The 10,318-nt window shown below is 57.8% G+C and overlaps 1 long non-coding RNA gene across 1 annotated transcript; it reads right to left on the bottom strand.

The window, feature by feature from the left end:
* Nucleotides 1-5,425: 5,425 nt before the first annotated feature.
* Nucleotides 5,426-6,665, bottom strand: LOC135992852 (uncharacterized). The gene is made up of 3 exons (XR_010606781.1): nucleotides 6,582-6,665; nucleotides 6,122-6,184; nucleotides 5,426-5,684 (listed from the first exon to the last, which is right to left on the bottom strand). It is a non-coding gene; the product is annotated as an uncharacterized LOC135992852 (long non-coding RNA).
* Nucleotides 6,666-10,318: the final 3,653 nt, after the last annotated feature.

Below are 10,318 nucleotides of genomic sequence, written 5' to 3'. Positions count from 1 at the left end.
AATGCAGATGGGAACCGGGATCAGCTTCGCCCACAGGCTTGGCTGCAAAGAAGCGCAGGACACAACAGCTCCCGTGACACAGTTCAAAATGCTTATTCAGCTCGGAGTGGGAGGGAGCGCAATTCAGAGACGGGATTGCTCCGCGGCACTCATCCCTCCCTTCCAGTCGGGAGCGTGGGGCAAAGAGTCACCACGTCCCTGCAGCAGCACCGTGCTGGGACCAAACGGAGCCCATGCAGAGCTGCCAGGAGAAAGGACTCCCTGGAGCTGACTGCAGCTCCAGACTCAACCCCAACAAGATGCTGACCTGGCATTCGGCACCGGGGCAGCTCAGGCTCTGAGGAGCTGGCAAAGGCAGCTCGGCAACGGAAAGTGCCCCGGGACACATCACTGAGCCTGACCTGTTCCCTCTCGCCTCTCCTCCCTGTGTGAGTGTGGGCCACACAGGGGCAACTTGCATTTCACATGGAATTTACCTGCAGGATACCTCAAGGGCTCCGAAACAACATCCAGCCAAGACGCTGGATAACTGTTGCCACCAGCCTTATCTGGACACAAGCACAGAGGAGAAGCATTTGCGTTGCCCGCTGGGATCCACCACTGCCTTAGGGAACTGCAGGCACTGGAAGAGGCTCGGGCATCCACGTGGGAGCCAGTTGGAGTTGGAGATTGCCAAAGCTGCAGAGCGGCCGGTGAGCTCTTGGCCGGCTCTGGCTGCTCTGCACACACTCTGTGCAGGCCCCGTGCAACAGCCCTCAGGAGCAGCTGGACCAACATACGGCCCCTGGGGGCTTCCCTCCCGGGAGAGCTCTGGCACCCAGAGGAAGCCTCGCAGAGCACTGGAGGGAGCAACCAGCACCCACGCTGCCCGGGGAGAAGAGCCCGCTGGCCGTGAAAGGCTGCACCGCTCACCTGCTCCCCGTGCTCGCCACGGAGCAGCCTGGGCAGGCCAGGCCTGCAGGGCCAGCAGGAGGAGGAGGAGGAAGAGGCGGCGGGTGGGGGACATGGTCCCTGCTGCTGCTGCTGCTGCTGCTGCTGCTGCTGCTGCTGCTGCTGCACTGGGAGCCGGGGGCTGCACGGCCGCTTCTTATGGCCGGCGCGGCACCGCGGGCTCTGTGACCTCACAGTCGCTGTGACCTCCCGGCCGGGTCGTGTGGCAGTGTTCTGACATGGGGCCTGTGAGAAACTACAGGATTTGACTGCGTGGGAGGAAGCGTTGATGGAGAAATACGAGCAGCAAGGACTGTATACTTATTGATACATGAAGGACAGAGGGATTGATGCAGGATTGATCCATCAAGGGCAGGGGGGTAACTTGTGATAGACCATAAAATGCTTTAATGGTAGCAACTTCGGTGGGAGCGCAAAATGTATGGCTTATGTAATGCCTAACTTAGCCAATCAGCAATGCTTCAGCAAGCATCATAGCAAGTGTTAATAGAAGCCTGAATTTGTGATGAATGTCTCTCCTTGCCTCTAAAAAAGGGAGGTCGTGCCTCAGACGCTACAGGGCCGAGGCTGCGTGGGGCGGCTCAGGGCTCTGGTGGAAGGTGCTGGAGCAGAGCCGGGGAGCTGCCTCCAGGAGGGGAGCACGTCCCGTGGGGCAGCTCCGTCCAAGGGCTGGGCCACTGTCCTGCCCGGGGCTGGGCCCACGGCTCTGCCCTGCTCTGCGGGCACTGGCACAGGGGCAGGAGGAGCTCACAGTGCCCAGAACTGCCGGAGACCACAGCCACAGGACTGCTGACCAACTCGGGTGCTGTCAGCAGCAGCTCGTGAGCCCCAAGAGTGAGGGATTTCTGTCTCCAGACAAGCGCAAGCTCCCCTCCTGTCGGCAGCTTCCAGGCTGAGCCCGGTCTGGCGCCTCGGGGGACCCCAGGGATCACGAGTCTCTTTGGTTTTACAGGAGAGATAAAGCCTTTGATTTTCCATTCCTTCTTAATGCTCAGGCTGGTTGGGGCTCTGAGCCAACAGATCCAGGTGAAGGTGTCCCTGCTCATTGCCGGGTGTTGGACCAGATGAGCTTTGAAGGTCCCTTTCTTGGGGGTGCTTGAGGCGTTTGAGGACACGGAGCTGGGTCCGCTGCTGCAGGGCATCTGGGGACAGGCTGGGGGGCTTTTGGGGCCCAGAGGATGATGGACATAATGGATTTAATTCCATCTGCTGCTGGAGGCCACTGTCTTGGTCTTGCAACTACAAGGCAGACAGTGATGGGCTGGGTGGATGCACGGGCCACAAGACGGTGGACGTATTGTTCTCCACTTCCTTGGTGCCTGAGGATGCTGGGGTTGTTCCACTGCTGCAGGGCAGCTGGTACAGTCTGGAGGGACGTGGGAGCCGTGGGGAGGGAGGACGCACTGGTTTACCAGGCTGAAAGAGCGGCTGCTGGTGTTGGGTGCAGCTCTCAGAGGTGCCACAGCTGCTGCTCCTTCTGTCCAGGAGTGAGGGGCAGCCGCCATTTTCCCACCTGGCTCCTGCACCTGCATCGCTGCAGGAGACAGGCTGCTGCAGGGCGGCTGGGGACAGGCAGGGGGGACGTGGGGTTGTGGCGACCGTGGGCGCACGGGCTTTGATTCCGACATATGCTGGAGTTTGTTGTTCTGGTCCTGCCACTGCAGGGCAGCCGGTGATGGGCTTGGGGACATGAAGGCCACGGGGATGATGGCCACTCTGGTTTTCATTCCAGCTGTTGTTGGAGGCCACGGGGCTGGTTCACCACTGCAGGGCTTCTGGGGACGGGCTGAGAGGACACAGGGGCCATGGAGATGGTGGATGCGCTGGCCTCTACCCCATGGGGTGCTTGAGGACTGTCCCAGGTTTCCCAGAGAGGTGGTACATGCCCCATCCCTGGAGACTTTCAAGACCAATAGTCACTCTAGCCTGGGGTCCCTGGCCTGTGGGTGAAGCCCAGGATGGCAGGTGGGAGCAAGGCCAGCAGGGGAGAATTCCCCGAGTGCTCTCCCGAGACACCGTGATCTACAGCACCGATGTTGTGAGCGGTGGAGGGGCCGGTGAGCTCTTGGCCGGCTCTGGCTGCTCTGACACACCCTGTACAGGCCCCGTGCAACAGCTCTTGAGGAGAGGATGGACCAACATACGGCCCCTGGGGGCTTCCCTCCCGGGAGAGCTCTGGCGCACAGAGGAAGCCTCGCAGAGCACTGGAGGGAACAACCAGCACCCACACTGCCCGGGGAGAAGCGTTAAAACCGTTTGCCCCTCAACACTGTGACAGGCAAAAGCGACGGCCATCTTAGGCAAGGCCTCAGGACGAACCCCAGGCCCAGCCTCCCTTTAGCCTAAGAAGCCCCGGGCTGCTGCTGTACAGTAACAGGGGGCTCAGCACCCAGATGTGCAGATACTTTGCAGCAGCCCAAGGGGTGATGGCCTTGGCCTGTGTCGTGGTTTGACTGCGGGTTGACAATAAATCCGTGGCAGACGTATTGTTAACTTCCTCTCTCCCGCTTCCCCCTTCAGCCCCTCCCTCTCCCCCCTTCCCACTAAGTACAGGCGATTTGGAGGGAAAGAAGGACAGAGAGAAGAGAGTTTGAAAAATTAGAAACGTTTTACTAATGCTACCAATAAAAATAGAGAAAATAATACAAAATATAGAAAACCAATCTTGAAAGTCCCGGCAACTGCTCCGGCAGATGTAGGGCCGGCACCCGAAGTCCTGGACTGGACTCTGCAGCCAACCGGAGCTGGATTCAGTCTGTCACTGGGCCTCAGTACACAGGGACAACTCGCAAGGTCCTCTCCCAATGTCGGCCATAAGGAAAAAGGGACGAGATCCTCGTGATCCCCCACTTTCGTATGAAGTATGACATGAATGGAATGGAATACTTTAGTTGGTCAGTTTTTTGGACACCTGTTTCAGTTCACTGCTCTCGCGACATGTGCATCCATCCTTATCAATGACCTCGCATTCTACTGCTATGTCTACAAACACATGTATCTAGCTTTCAGGAAAACTGCAGTTATTTAGGAGGCTTTAGCTGACAGGGAAATTCACTAAAAGAGAAACTTGTTTTTTGACAAAACCAGGACAGCCTGTCAATTAGGGCCCATCAAGGGCCTATTAATTCCTGAGGGCCTTTGTTGTGCCTTCAGTACATTTGCTTGTCGGGCTCATATCCTTAGAGGTGCTCTGGATGGCTTCCCTCTTTTCCTGGGTATCCCATTTGACAAGCTCCACGGCCAGATGACCCCGCTGCTACAAACGTTGCCTCACCCCACAGACCCTCACCATTCCGTGCGACTGCCCAGGCCGGGCTCCTGTCACCACCTCCCGCACCGTGTGTCGGTCAGATTGGTGTCACCGTCTGTTTCAGGCCATGGCCATGGGCTCCCCCAGCTCCTGGTGGTCCCACCGCTGCTGGGGGGAGCCCCGAGCCCGCCTCCTGCCGACCCCGAGGGGATCCAGGGCTGTGCCTGGGGGTTGATTTTGGTACCACCAAGACACATGTGCAACAAATCAGTCCCTTTTATTTGGGGAGCTGTGGGGATGGTGGATGTCCTTGTCCCCACCACGTTGGGAGCTGGACACCGCGGGGTTGCTTCCACGGCTTCCACTGCTGCAGTGCAGCTGGGAATGGGCTGCGGGAAAGTGGGGGTGGTGATGAGGCCGGACGTGCTGCCTTGACATCAAACTGCTGCTTAAGGCCACCATCCTGGTCCTGCTGCTGCAGAGGAGCTGGTGATGGGCTGTCAGATGGTAGGGGTGCAGGGGAGTGTGGATGTGGTGGCTTGAAGTCCATCTGTTGATTGAGGCCATTCTTCTGCTCCCGCTACTGCAAGGCAGCTGGTGATGTGCTGGGGGGACACAGGAGCTGTGGGGATGGAGGATTCACCATTTTTCCAGTCTTTATCAGTGGCTGCTGGTTTTGGGCGCAGCTGTCAGGAGTGCCACAGTGCCGGGTCTTCTGTTCTGGAGTGAGGGGTGGCTGCGATCTTCCTGCCTGCCTGGCTGCTGCCTCTGCATCGCGGAGCCTGTGGAGAGAGGAGGCTGCTGAGGCCTCAGCTGCAGGCGGGACACAGGGACTCTCGTCCGCAGCACGGCCCAGAGCTGGCAAGGCTCCCCAGCACCACGGGCTGAGCTGCTGGCCGGGCTCGGCCGAGGTGGACACCTGCACCTCGTGGGACCATTGACCAGGGGGATTCCTCCGGGCACCTTCACTGCTCAGGAGCAGGTGACAGTGAGCACCTCGCTTTCTTGGGCAATCTCATCCCCTGCTCCTCCTCGTCCTGCCCTGGCTTTGCCTGTGCCTGTTGCTCCTGGGGCTGCTCTTGCCCAGGCAGGGTCAGTTTGAGCTAAGCCTGGCCCCAGTCAGAGCGAGCTCCTGAGAAGGCGGCCCAGGAATTAAGAGGCCAATTGAGGCATCTGACAGCAGCAGAAACCTCAGCAGAGCTCTGTGGCCAGCCAGTAACTGGCCACTCCACAGCAGCCTGACTAGAAATTCTTTGTGGCTACAAGCAGCCACCTAAGGAAGCAGTGGGGGGAAAAGCAATAACTCACTTTTTAGCCGTCCTCCACTGCCAGATCACGATGCAGAACAACACTATTGCCAGTGGCATGGAAATCAGGGTTGCTATTGCATTTAACATACAGTGCTTTCTCGCAATATGGGAGAAGAGAACACTTGCGCTGCCCTTGGGACTGGGAGCAGCTGTGGTTCTCCTGCCGACCACATCTGGAGGAGAAATTCAAGATGTTATTCCATCCTGTGCACCACTGCTAAGCTTGTAGCACCTTTGATAGGGCCAGCAAGTTCCTGGTTTCCCTCAGTGCTGCTGCCTGGAGGCACCATCCCACCCTTTGGGACAGGTTGTCCCACCAAACAAAACCCAGAAGGCCAGAAGGACAGCATGGGGAGAGCGCAGCTGCTTGACCAGTTGCTCCTTTGAGGGACACGGACAGAAGCCGTCCCTGCAGCAGGCAGTGCCACCCCCAGCTCTGTGCCCCGGTCCAGCTCCCACAGCCCCAGGGGACGCAGTCCGGCCCTCTCAAGAGGGACATGAGCCTTGCGCTCCCCGTCTGCCTTTTCTGCTGCGTGGGCACCGCTTGCAGCTGCTCCCAGGTTTTGGGACATGTCTCCTGCTCAGGGACCTCAGCAAGACTGTTCGTTACCTGAGTTCGCCCCACGGAATTCATTTACGTTGTTGCGCTGGTAACCTCCAGGCCTTGGCAGCCCTGTCAGAAAGCAGAGATGAGAGGTAAAGCCTCAGCACGGCTCAGGCGCAGAGGATGCAAGAGAATTTGCAGGTTCCCTCTAAGCCCCTGCCCGATCTGGCGGTCAGGGCATCGCTCTGGACCTCAGCTCACGGGAGGGATCCCGCTCGGTGCTGCTCCTGTGCCTTGAGCCTCTGGGGACTCAGAGCAAGCTCTGGGCTGCAGCTACAGTGGGAGGTACGTTTGTGCAACAGTCACATTCCCCGTCAGGTGCCAAACTCGGCCCAGATGCTTCGAGCCCAAAGCACTTTGAGTTTTGGCTGTGAGGTGACGTGCAAGAGTGGGTACTGGGGCAAGAGCCTGCTGACACACACCGATCCTGATGGGTGACACTGGCTGACCACATGACAGCGATTACCTGGCATACCACCGGCTGGCATCACCTCTGCTGCTTCAGGAGAGCCTGGCAGGGAGCCGCGGCTTCCTTCTGGAAACGCCTCCTTCTGCACAGCCTCGCGGTGCGTCTCTTGAGAAAGAAAGAGGGACGGCTGGATCAAATGGAACCGTTCGCCATCAGGGAGATGGTATCTTCAGGAGGAAATACTTCTCAAAGGCATGGCCGATGTTCAGAAACCAGGGCTGGGCTTTTGGGGCTGTGCCTAGCATTGCTCTGAACAACAGCCACACATGGCCCTGCTGGGAGACCAGGAAATCGCACGCGACCTTCTGGTTTGCATTGCACATTGTGGGCAAAGTGTAGGGTGATGCTGAACGCTGTCCTTCAAAGAGAACGGGAAGAAGCTGAGCCAGGCCAGCTGGGGAAACAGCCCTTTGGAGAAGGCTCCTCTGCAAGGCCCTCGTGCCCTTCCCTGGAAGCACCAGCACCGGCCACATTCGCCCCATCCCAGCAGCTGCCCCTGGCACTCAGCTTGAACCACAACTGGCCGCACAGGCCCTGCACCATCTCTCTGGCAGCTGCACGGTGTGAGACGAGCATTGCTGCAGAGGGGCTCTGATCGACCCCTTCCCGCTGTACAGCCTGTCCAGACCGGCACCTAAACCTGCAGATGCTGAGCCTCATGGCTAAGGCCGAGTAAAATCTACCCACCGTGTGCTCTGTGCAGTTCATTCAGGTTTGGCCTCAGGACTTTTGATGGATCTGGGGACTTTTTTCCTCCCTCAGCTTCATACATTGGCCTTGGAAGACCTTAGCAGCAAGATTCGGTTCCAAGTGAGATTAATACATTATGGAAAAACAAGGCAGAGATTGTGAGGTCAGCAGGGACAGACTACTCACCCCTGGGACGCCAGCCGGGCTGTAGCCCAGTACCCTGCCAAGGAGGCGGAAAAGTCCTTCCTGCAGGATCATCTGTCAATAAAGAGCCAGAGAAGCTTCCGTCACCTGCTGTGATCTGCATGGGCAGCACTGAATGGCAGAAGCGGTGAGGGCACCGCGCAAGGAGAGGGCACACACACGGGCAGGTCTCTGTCCTCACACCCGCAGACCTGCCCGGATGGCGGACCTTGGGGCTTGGAGCTGGCAGCTCTCAAAAGAGGAAAAGCCGTGACGTACCCACGGCATGTCCTGGAAGCTCGTTCCTGGAATGCAGATGGGAACCGGGATCAGCTTCGCCCACAGGCTTGGCTGCAAAGAAGCGCAGGACACAACAGCTCCCGTGACACAGTTCAAGATGCTTCTTCAGCTCGGAGTGGGAGGGAGCGCAATTCAAAGACAGGATTGCTCCGCGGCACTCATCCCTCCCTTCCACTCGGAGCGTGGGGCAAAGAGTCACCTCATCCCTGCAGCAGCACCGTGCTGGGACCAAACGGAGCCCATGCGGAGCTGCCATGAGAAAGGACTCCCTGGAGTTGACAGCAGCTCCAGAGTCAACCACAACAAGATGCTGAAACCAGCTCAGGCTCCAAGGGGCCGGCAAAGGCAGCTTGGCAAGGGAAAGCGCCCCGGGACACATCACTGAGCCTGACCCGTTCCCTCTCGCCTCTCCTCCCTGTGTGAGTGTGGGCCACACAAGGGGCAACTTGCATTTCACATGGAATTTACCTGCAGGGTACCTCAAGGGCTCCGAAACAACATCCAGCCAAGACGCTGGATAACTGTTGCCACCAGCCTCATCTGGAAACAAGCACAGAGGAGAAACGTTTGCGTTGCCCGCTGGGATCCACCGCTGCCTTAGGGCACTGCAGGCACTGGAAGGGGCTCGGGCACCCACGTGGCAGCCAGTTGGAGTTGGAGATTGCCAAAGCTGCAGAGCGGCCGGTGAGCTCTTGGCCGGCTCTGGCTGCTCTGCACACACTCTGTGCAGGCCCCGTGCAACAGCCCTCAGGAGCAGCTGGACCAACATACGGCCCCTGGGGGCTTCCCTCCCGGGAGAGCTCTGGCACCCAGAGGAAGCCTCGCAGAGCACTGGAGGGAGCAACCAGCACCCACGCTGCCCGGGGAGAAGAGCCCGCTGGCCGTGAAAGGCTGCACCGCTCACCTGCTCCCCGTGCTCGCCACGGAGCAGCCTGGGCAGGCCAGGCCTGCAGGGCCAGCAGGAGGAGGAGGAGGAGGAAGAGGCGGCGGGTGGGGGACATGGTCCCGTGCACTTGTAACGTCTTTGTGCTGCTGCTGCTGCTGCTGCTGCTGCTGCTGCTGCTGCTGCTGCTGCACTGGGAGCCGGGGGCTGCACGGCCGCTTCTTATGGCTGGTGCGGCACCGCGGGCTCTGTGACCTCACAGTCGCTGTGACCTCCCGGCCGGGTCGTGTGGCAGTGTTCTGACATGGGGCCTGTGAGAAACTACAGGATTTGACTGCGTGGGAAGAAGCGTTGATGGAGAAATACGAGCAGCAAGGACTGTATACTTATTGATACATGAAGGACAGAGGGATTGATGCAGGATTGATCCATCAAGGGCAGGGGGGTAACTTGTGATAGACCATAAAATGCTTTAATGGTAGCAACTTCGGTGGGAGCGCAAAATGTATGGCTTATGTAATGCCTAACTTAGCCAATCAGCAATGCTTCAGCAAGCATCATAGCAAGTGTTAATAGAAGCCTGAATTTGTGATGAATGTCTCTCCTTCCCTCTAAAAAAGGGAGCTCGTGCCTCAGACGCTACAGGGCCGAGGCTGCGTGGGGCGGCTCAGGGCGCTGGTGGAAGGTGCTGGAGCAGAGCCGGGGAGCTGCCTCCAGGAGGGGAGCACATCCCGTGGGGCAGCTCCGTCCAAGGGCTGGGCCACCGTCCCGCCCGGGGCTGGGCCCACGGCTCTGCCCTGCTCTGCGGGCACTGGCACAGGGGCAGGAGGAGCTCACAGTGCCCAGAACTGCCGGAGACCACAGCCACAGGACTGCTGACCAACTCGGGTGCTGTCAGCAGCAGCTCGTGAGCCCCAAGAGTGAGGGATTTCTGTCTCCAGACAAGCGCAAGCTCCCCTCCTGTCGGCAGCTTCCAGGCTGAGCCCGGTCTGGCGCCTCGGGGGACCCCAGGGATCACGAGTCTCTTTGGTTTTATGGGAAGGATGAAGCCTGTACTTTTCCATCTCTTCTTAACCCTCAGGCTGGTCAAGGCTCTCAAAATCTTTTTTTTTGATAAGAATTGATTGATATTATATTGGACGTGTCAAAAATTTTATAGTTTTACTGCAATAATAATGTCAATTCCAAAGTTCAGCTCATGTTGGTGACTTCCACTGATGTAGGCAGCATCAGTCAGCTGTTCCTCCGCCACACCCACACCTAGTGTGCACTGTGCATTCAGTGCTGTGCGTTGCCCCAGATTCAAATAGCAAAGGACTTGATGCTCTATTTTATTTTAAAAAAAAAAACAACAATCAAGTTAGCTCCATAAACGGGAAGCACTGTGTTATCCACCCCCGCCTGCTCCATCCAACTGATGAGACTTTTATACCATCATAAGGGTCAGCCTGCGCCAGCTAAGAGGTATTAAATTGTATACGGGACTTCCATAAAATTAAAGAAATCATGGTGGGTGTCCTTATATTGCAATTTTTACTCCCAGTTTCACTGAGAATTGTAATAGCATTTGCATGCAGGTAGGAACTGGTTTCCAGTGACTGAAATGGTAAAGACAATGAATGAAGGAATGCTATACTTTGAAACCCATAAATAGCTCTGCTTCAGTAAAGACAATGTA

Source organism: Caloenas nicobarica, chromosome 11, assembly GCF_036013445.1.
Source record: "Caloenas nicobarica isolate bCalNic1 chromosome 11, bCalNic1.hap1, whole genome shotgun sequence".
Lineage (NCBI taxonomy): Eukaryota > Metazoa > Chordata > Aves > Columbiformes > Columbidae > Caloenas > Caloenas nicobarica.
Note: the sequence above shows the minus strand (reverse complement) of the source record. Positions and strands in the feature narration are given on the sequence as shown.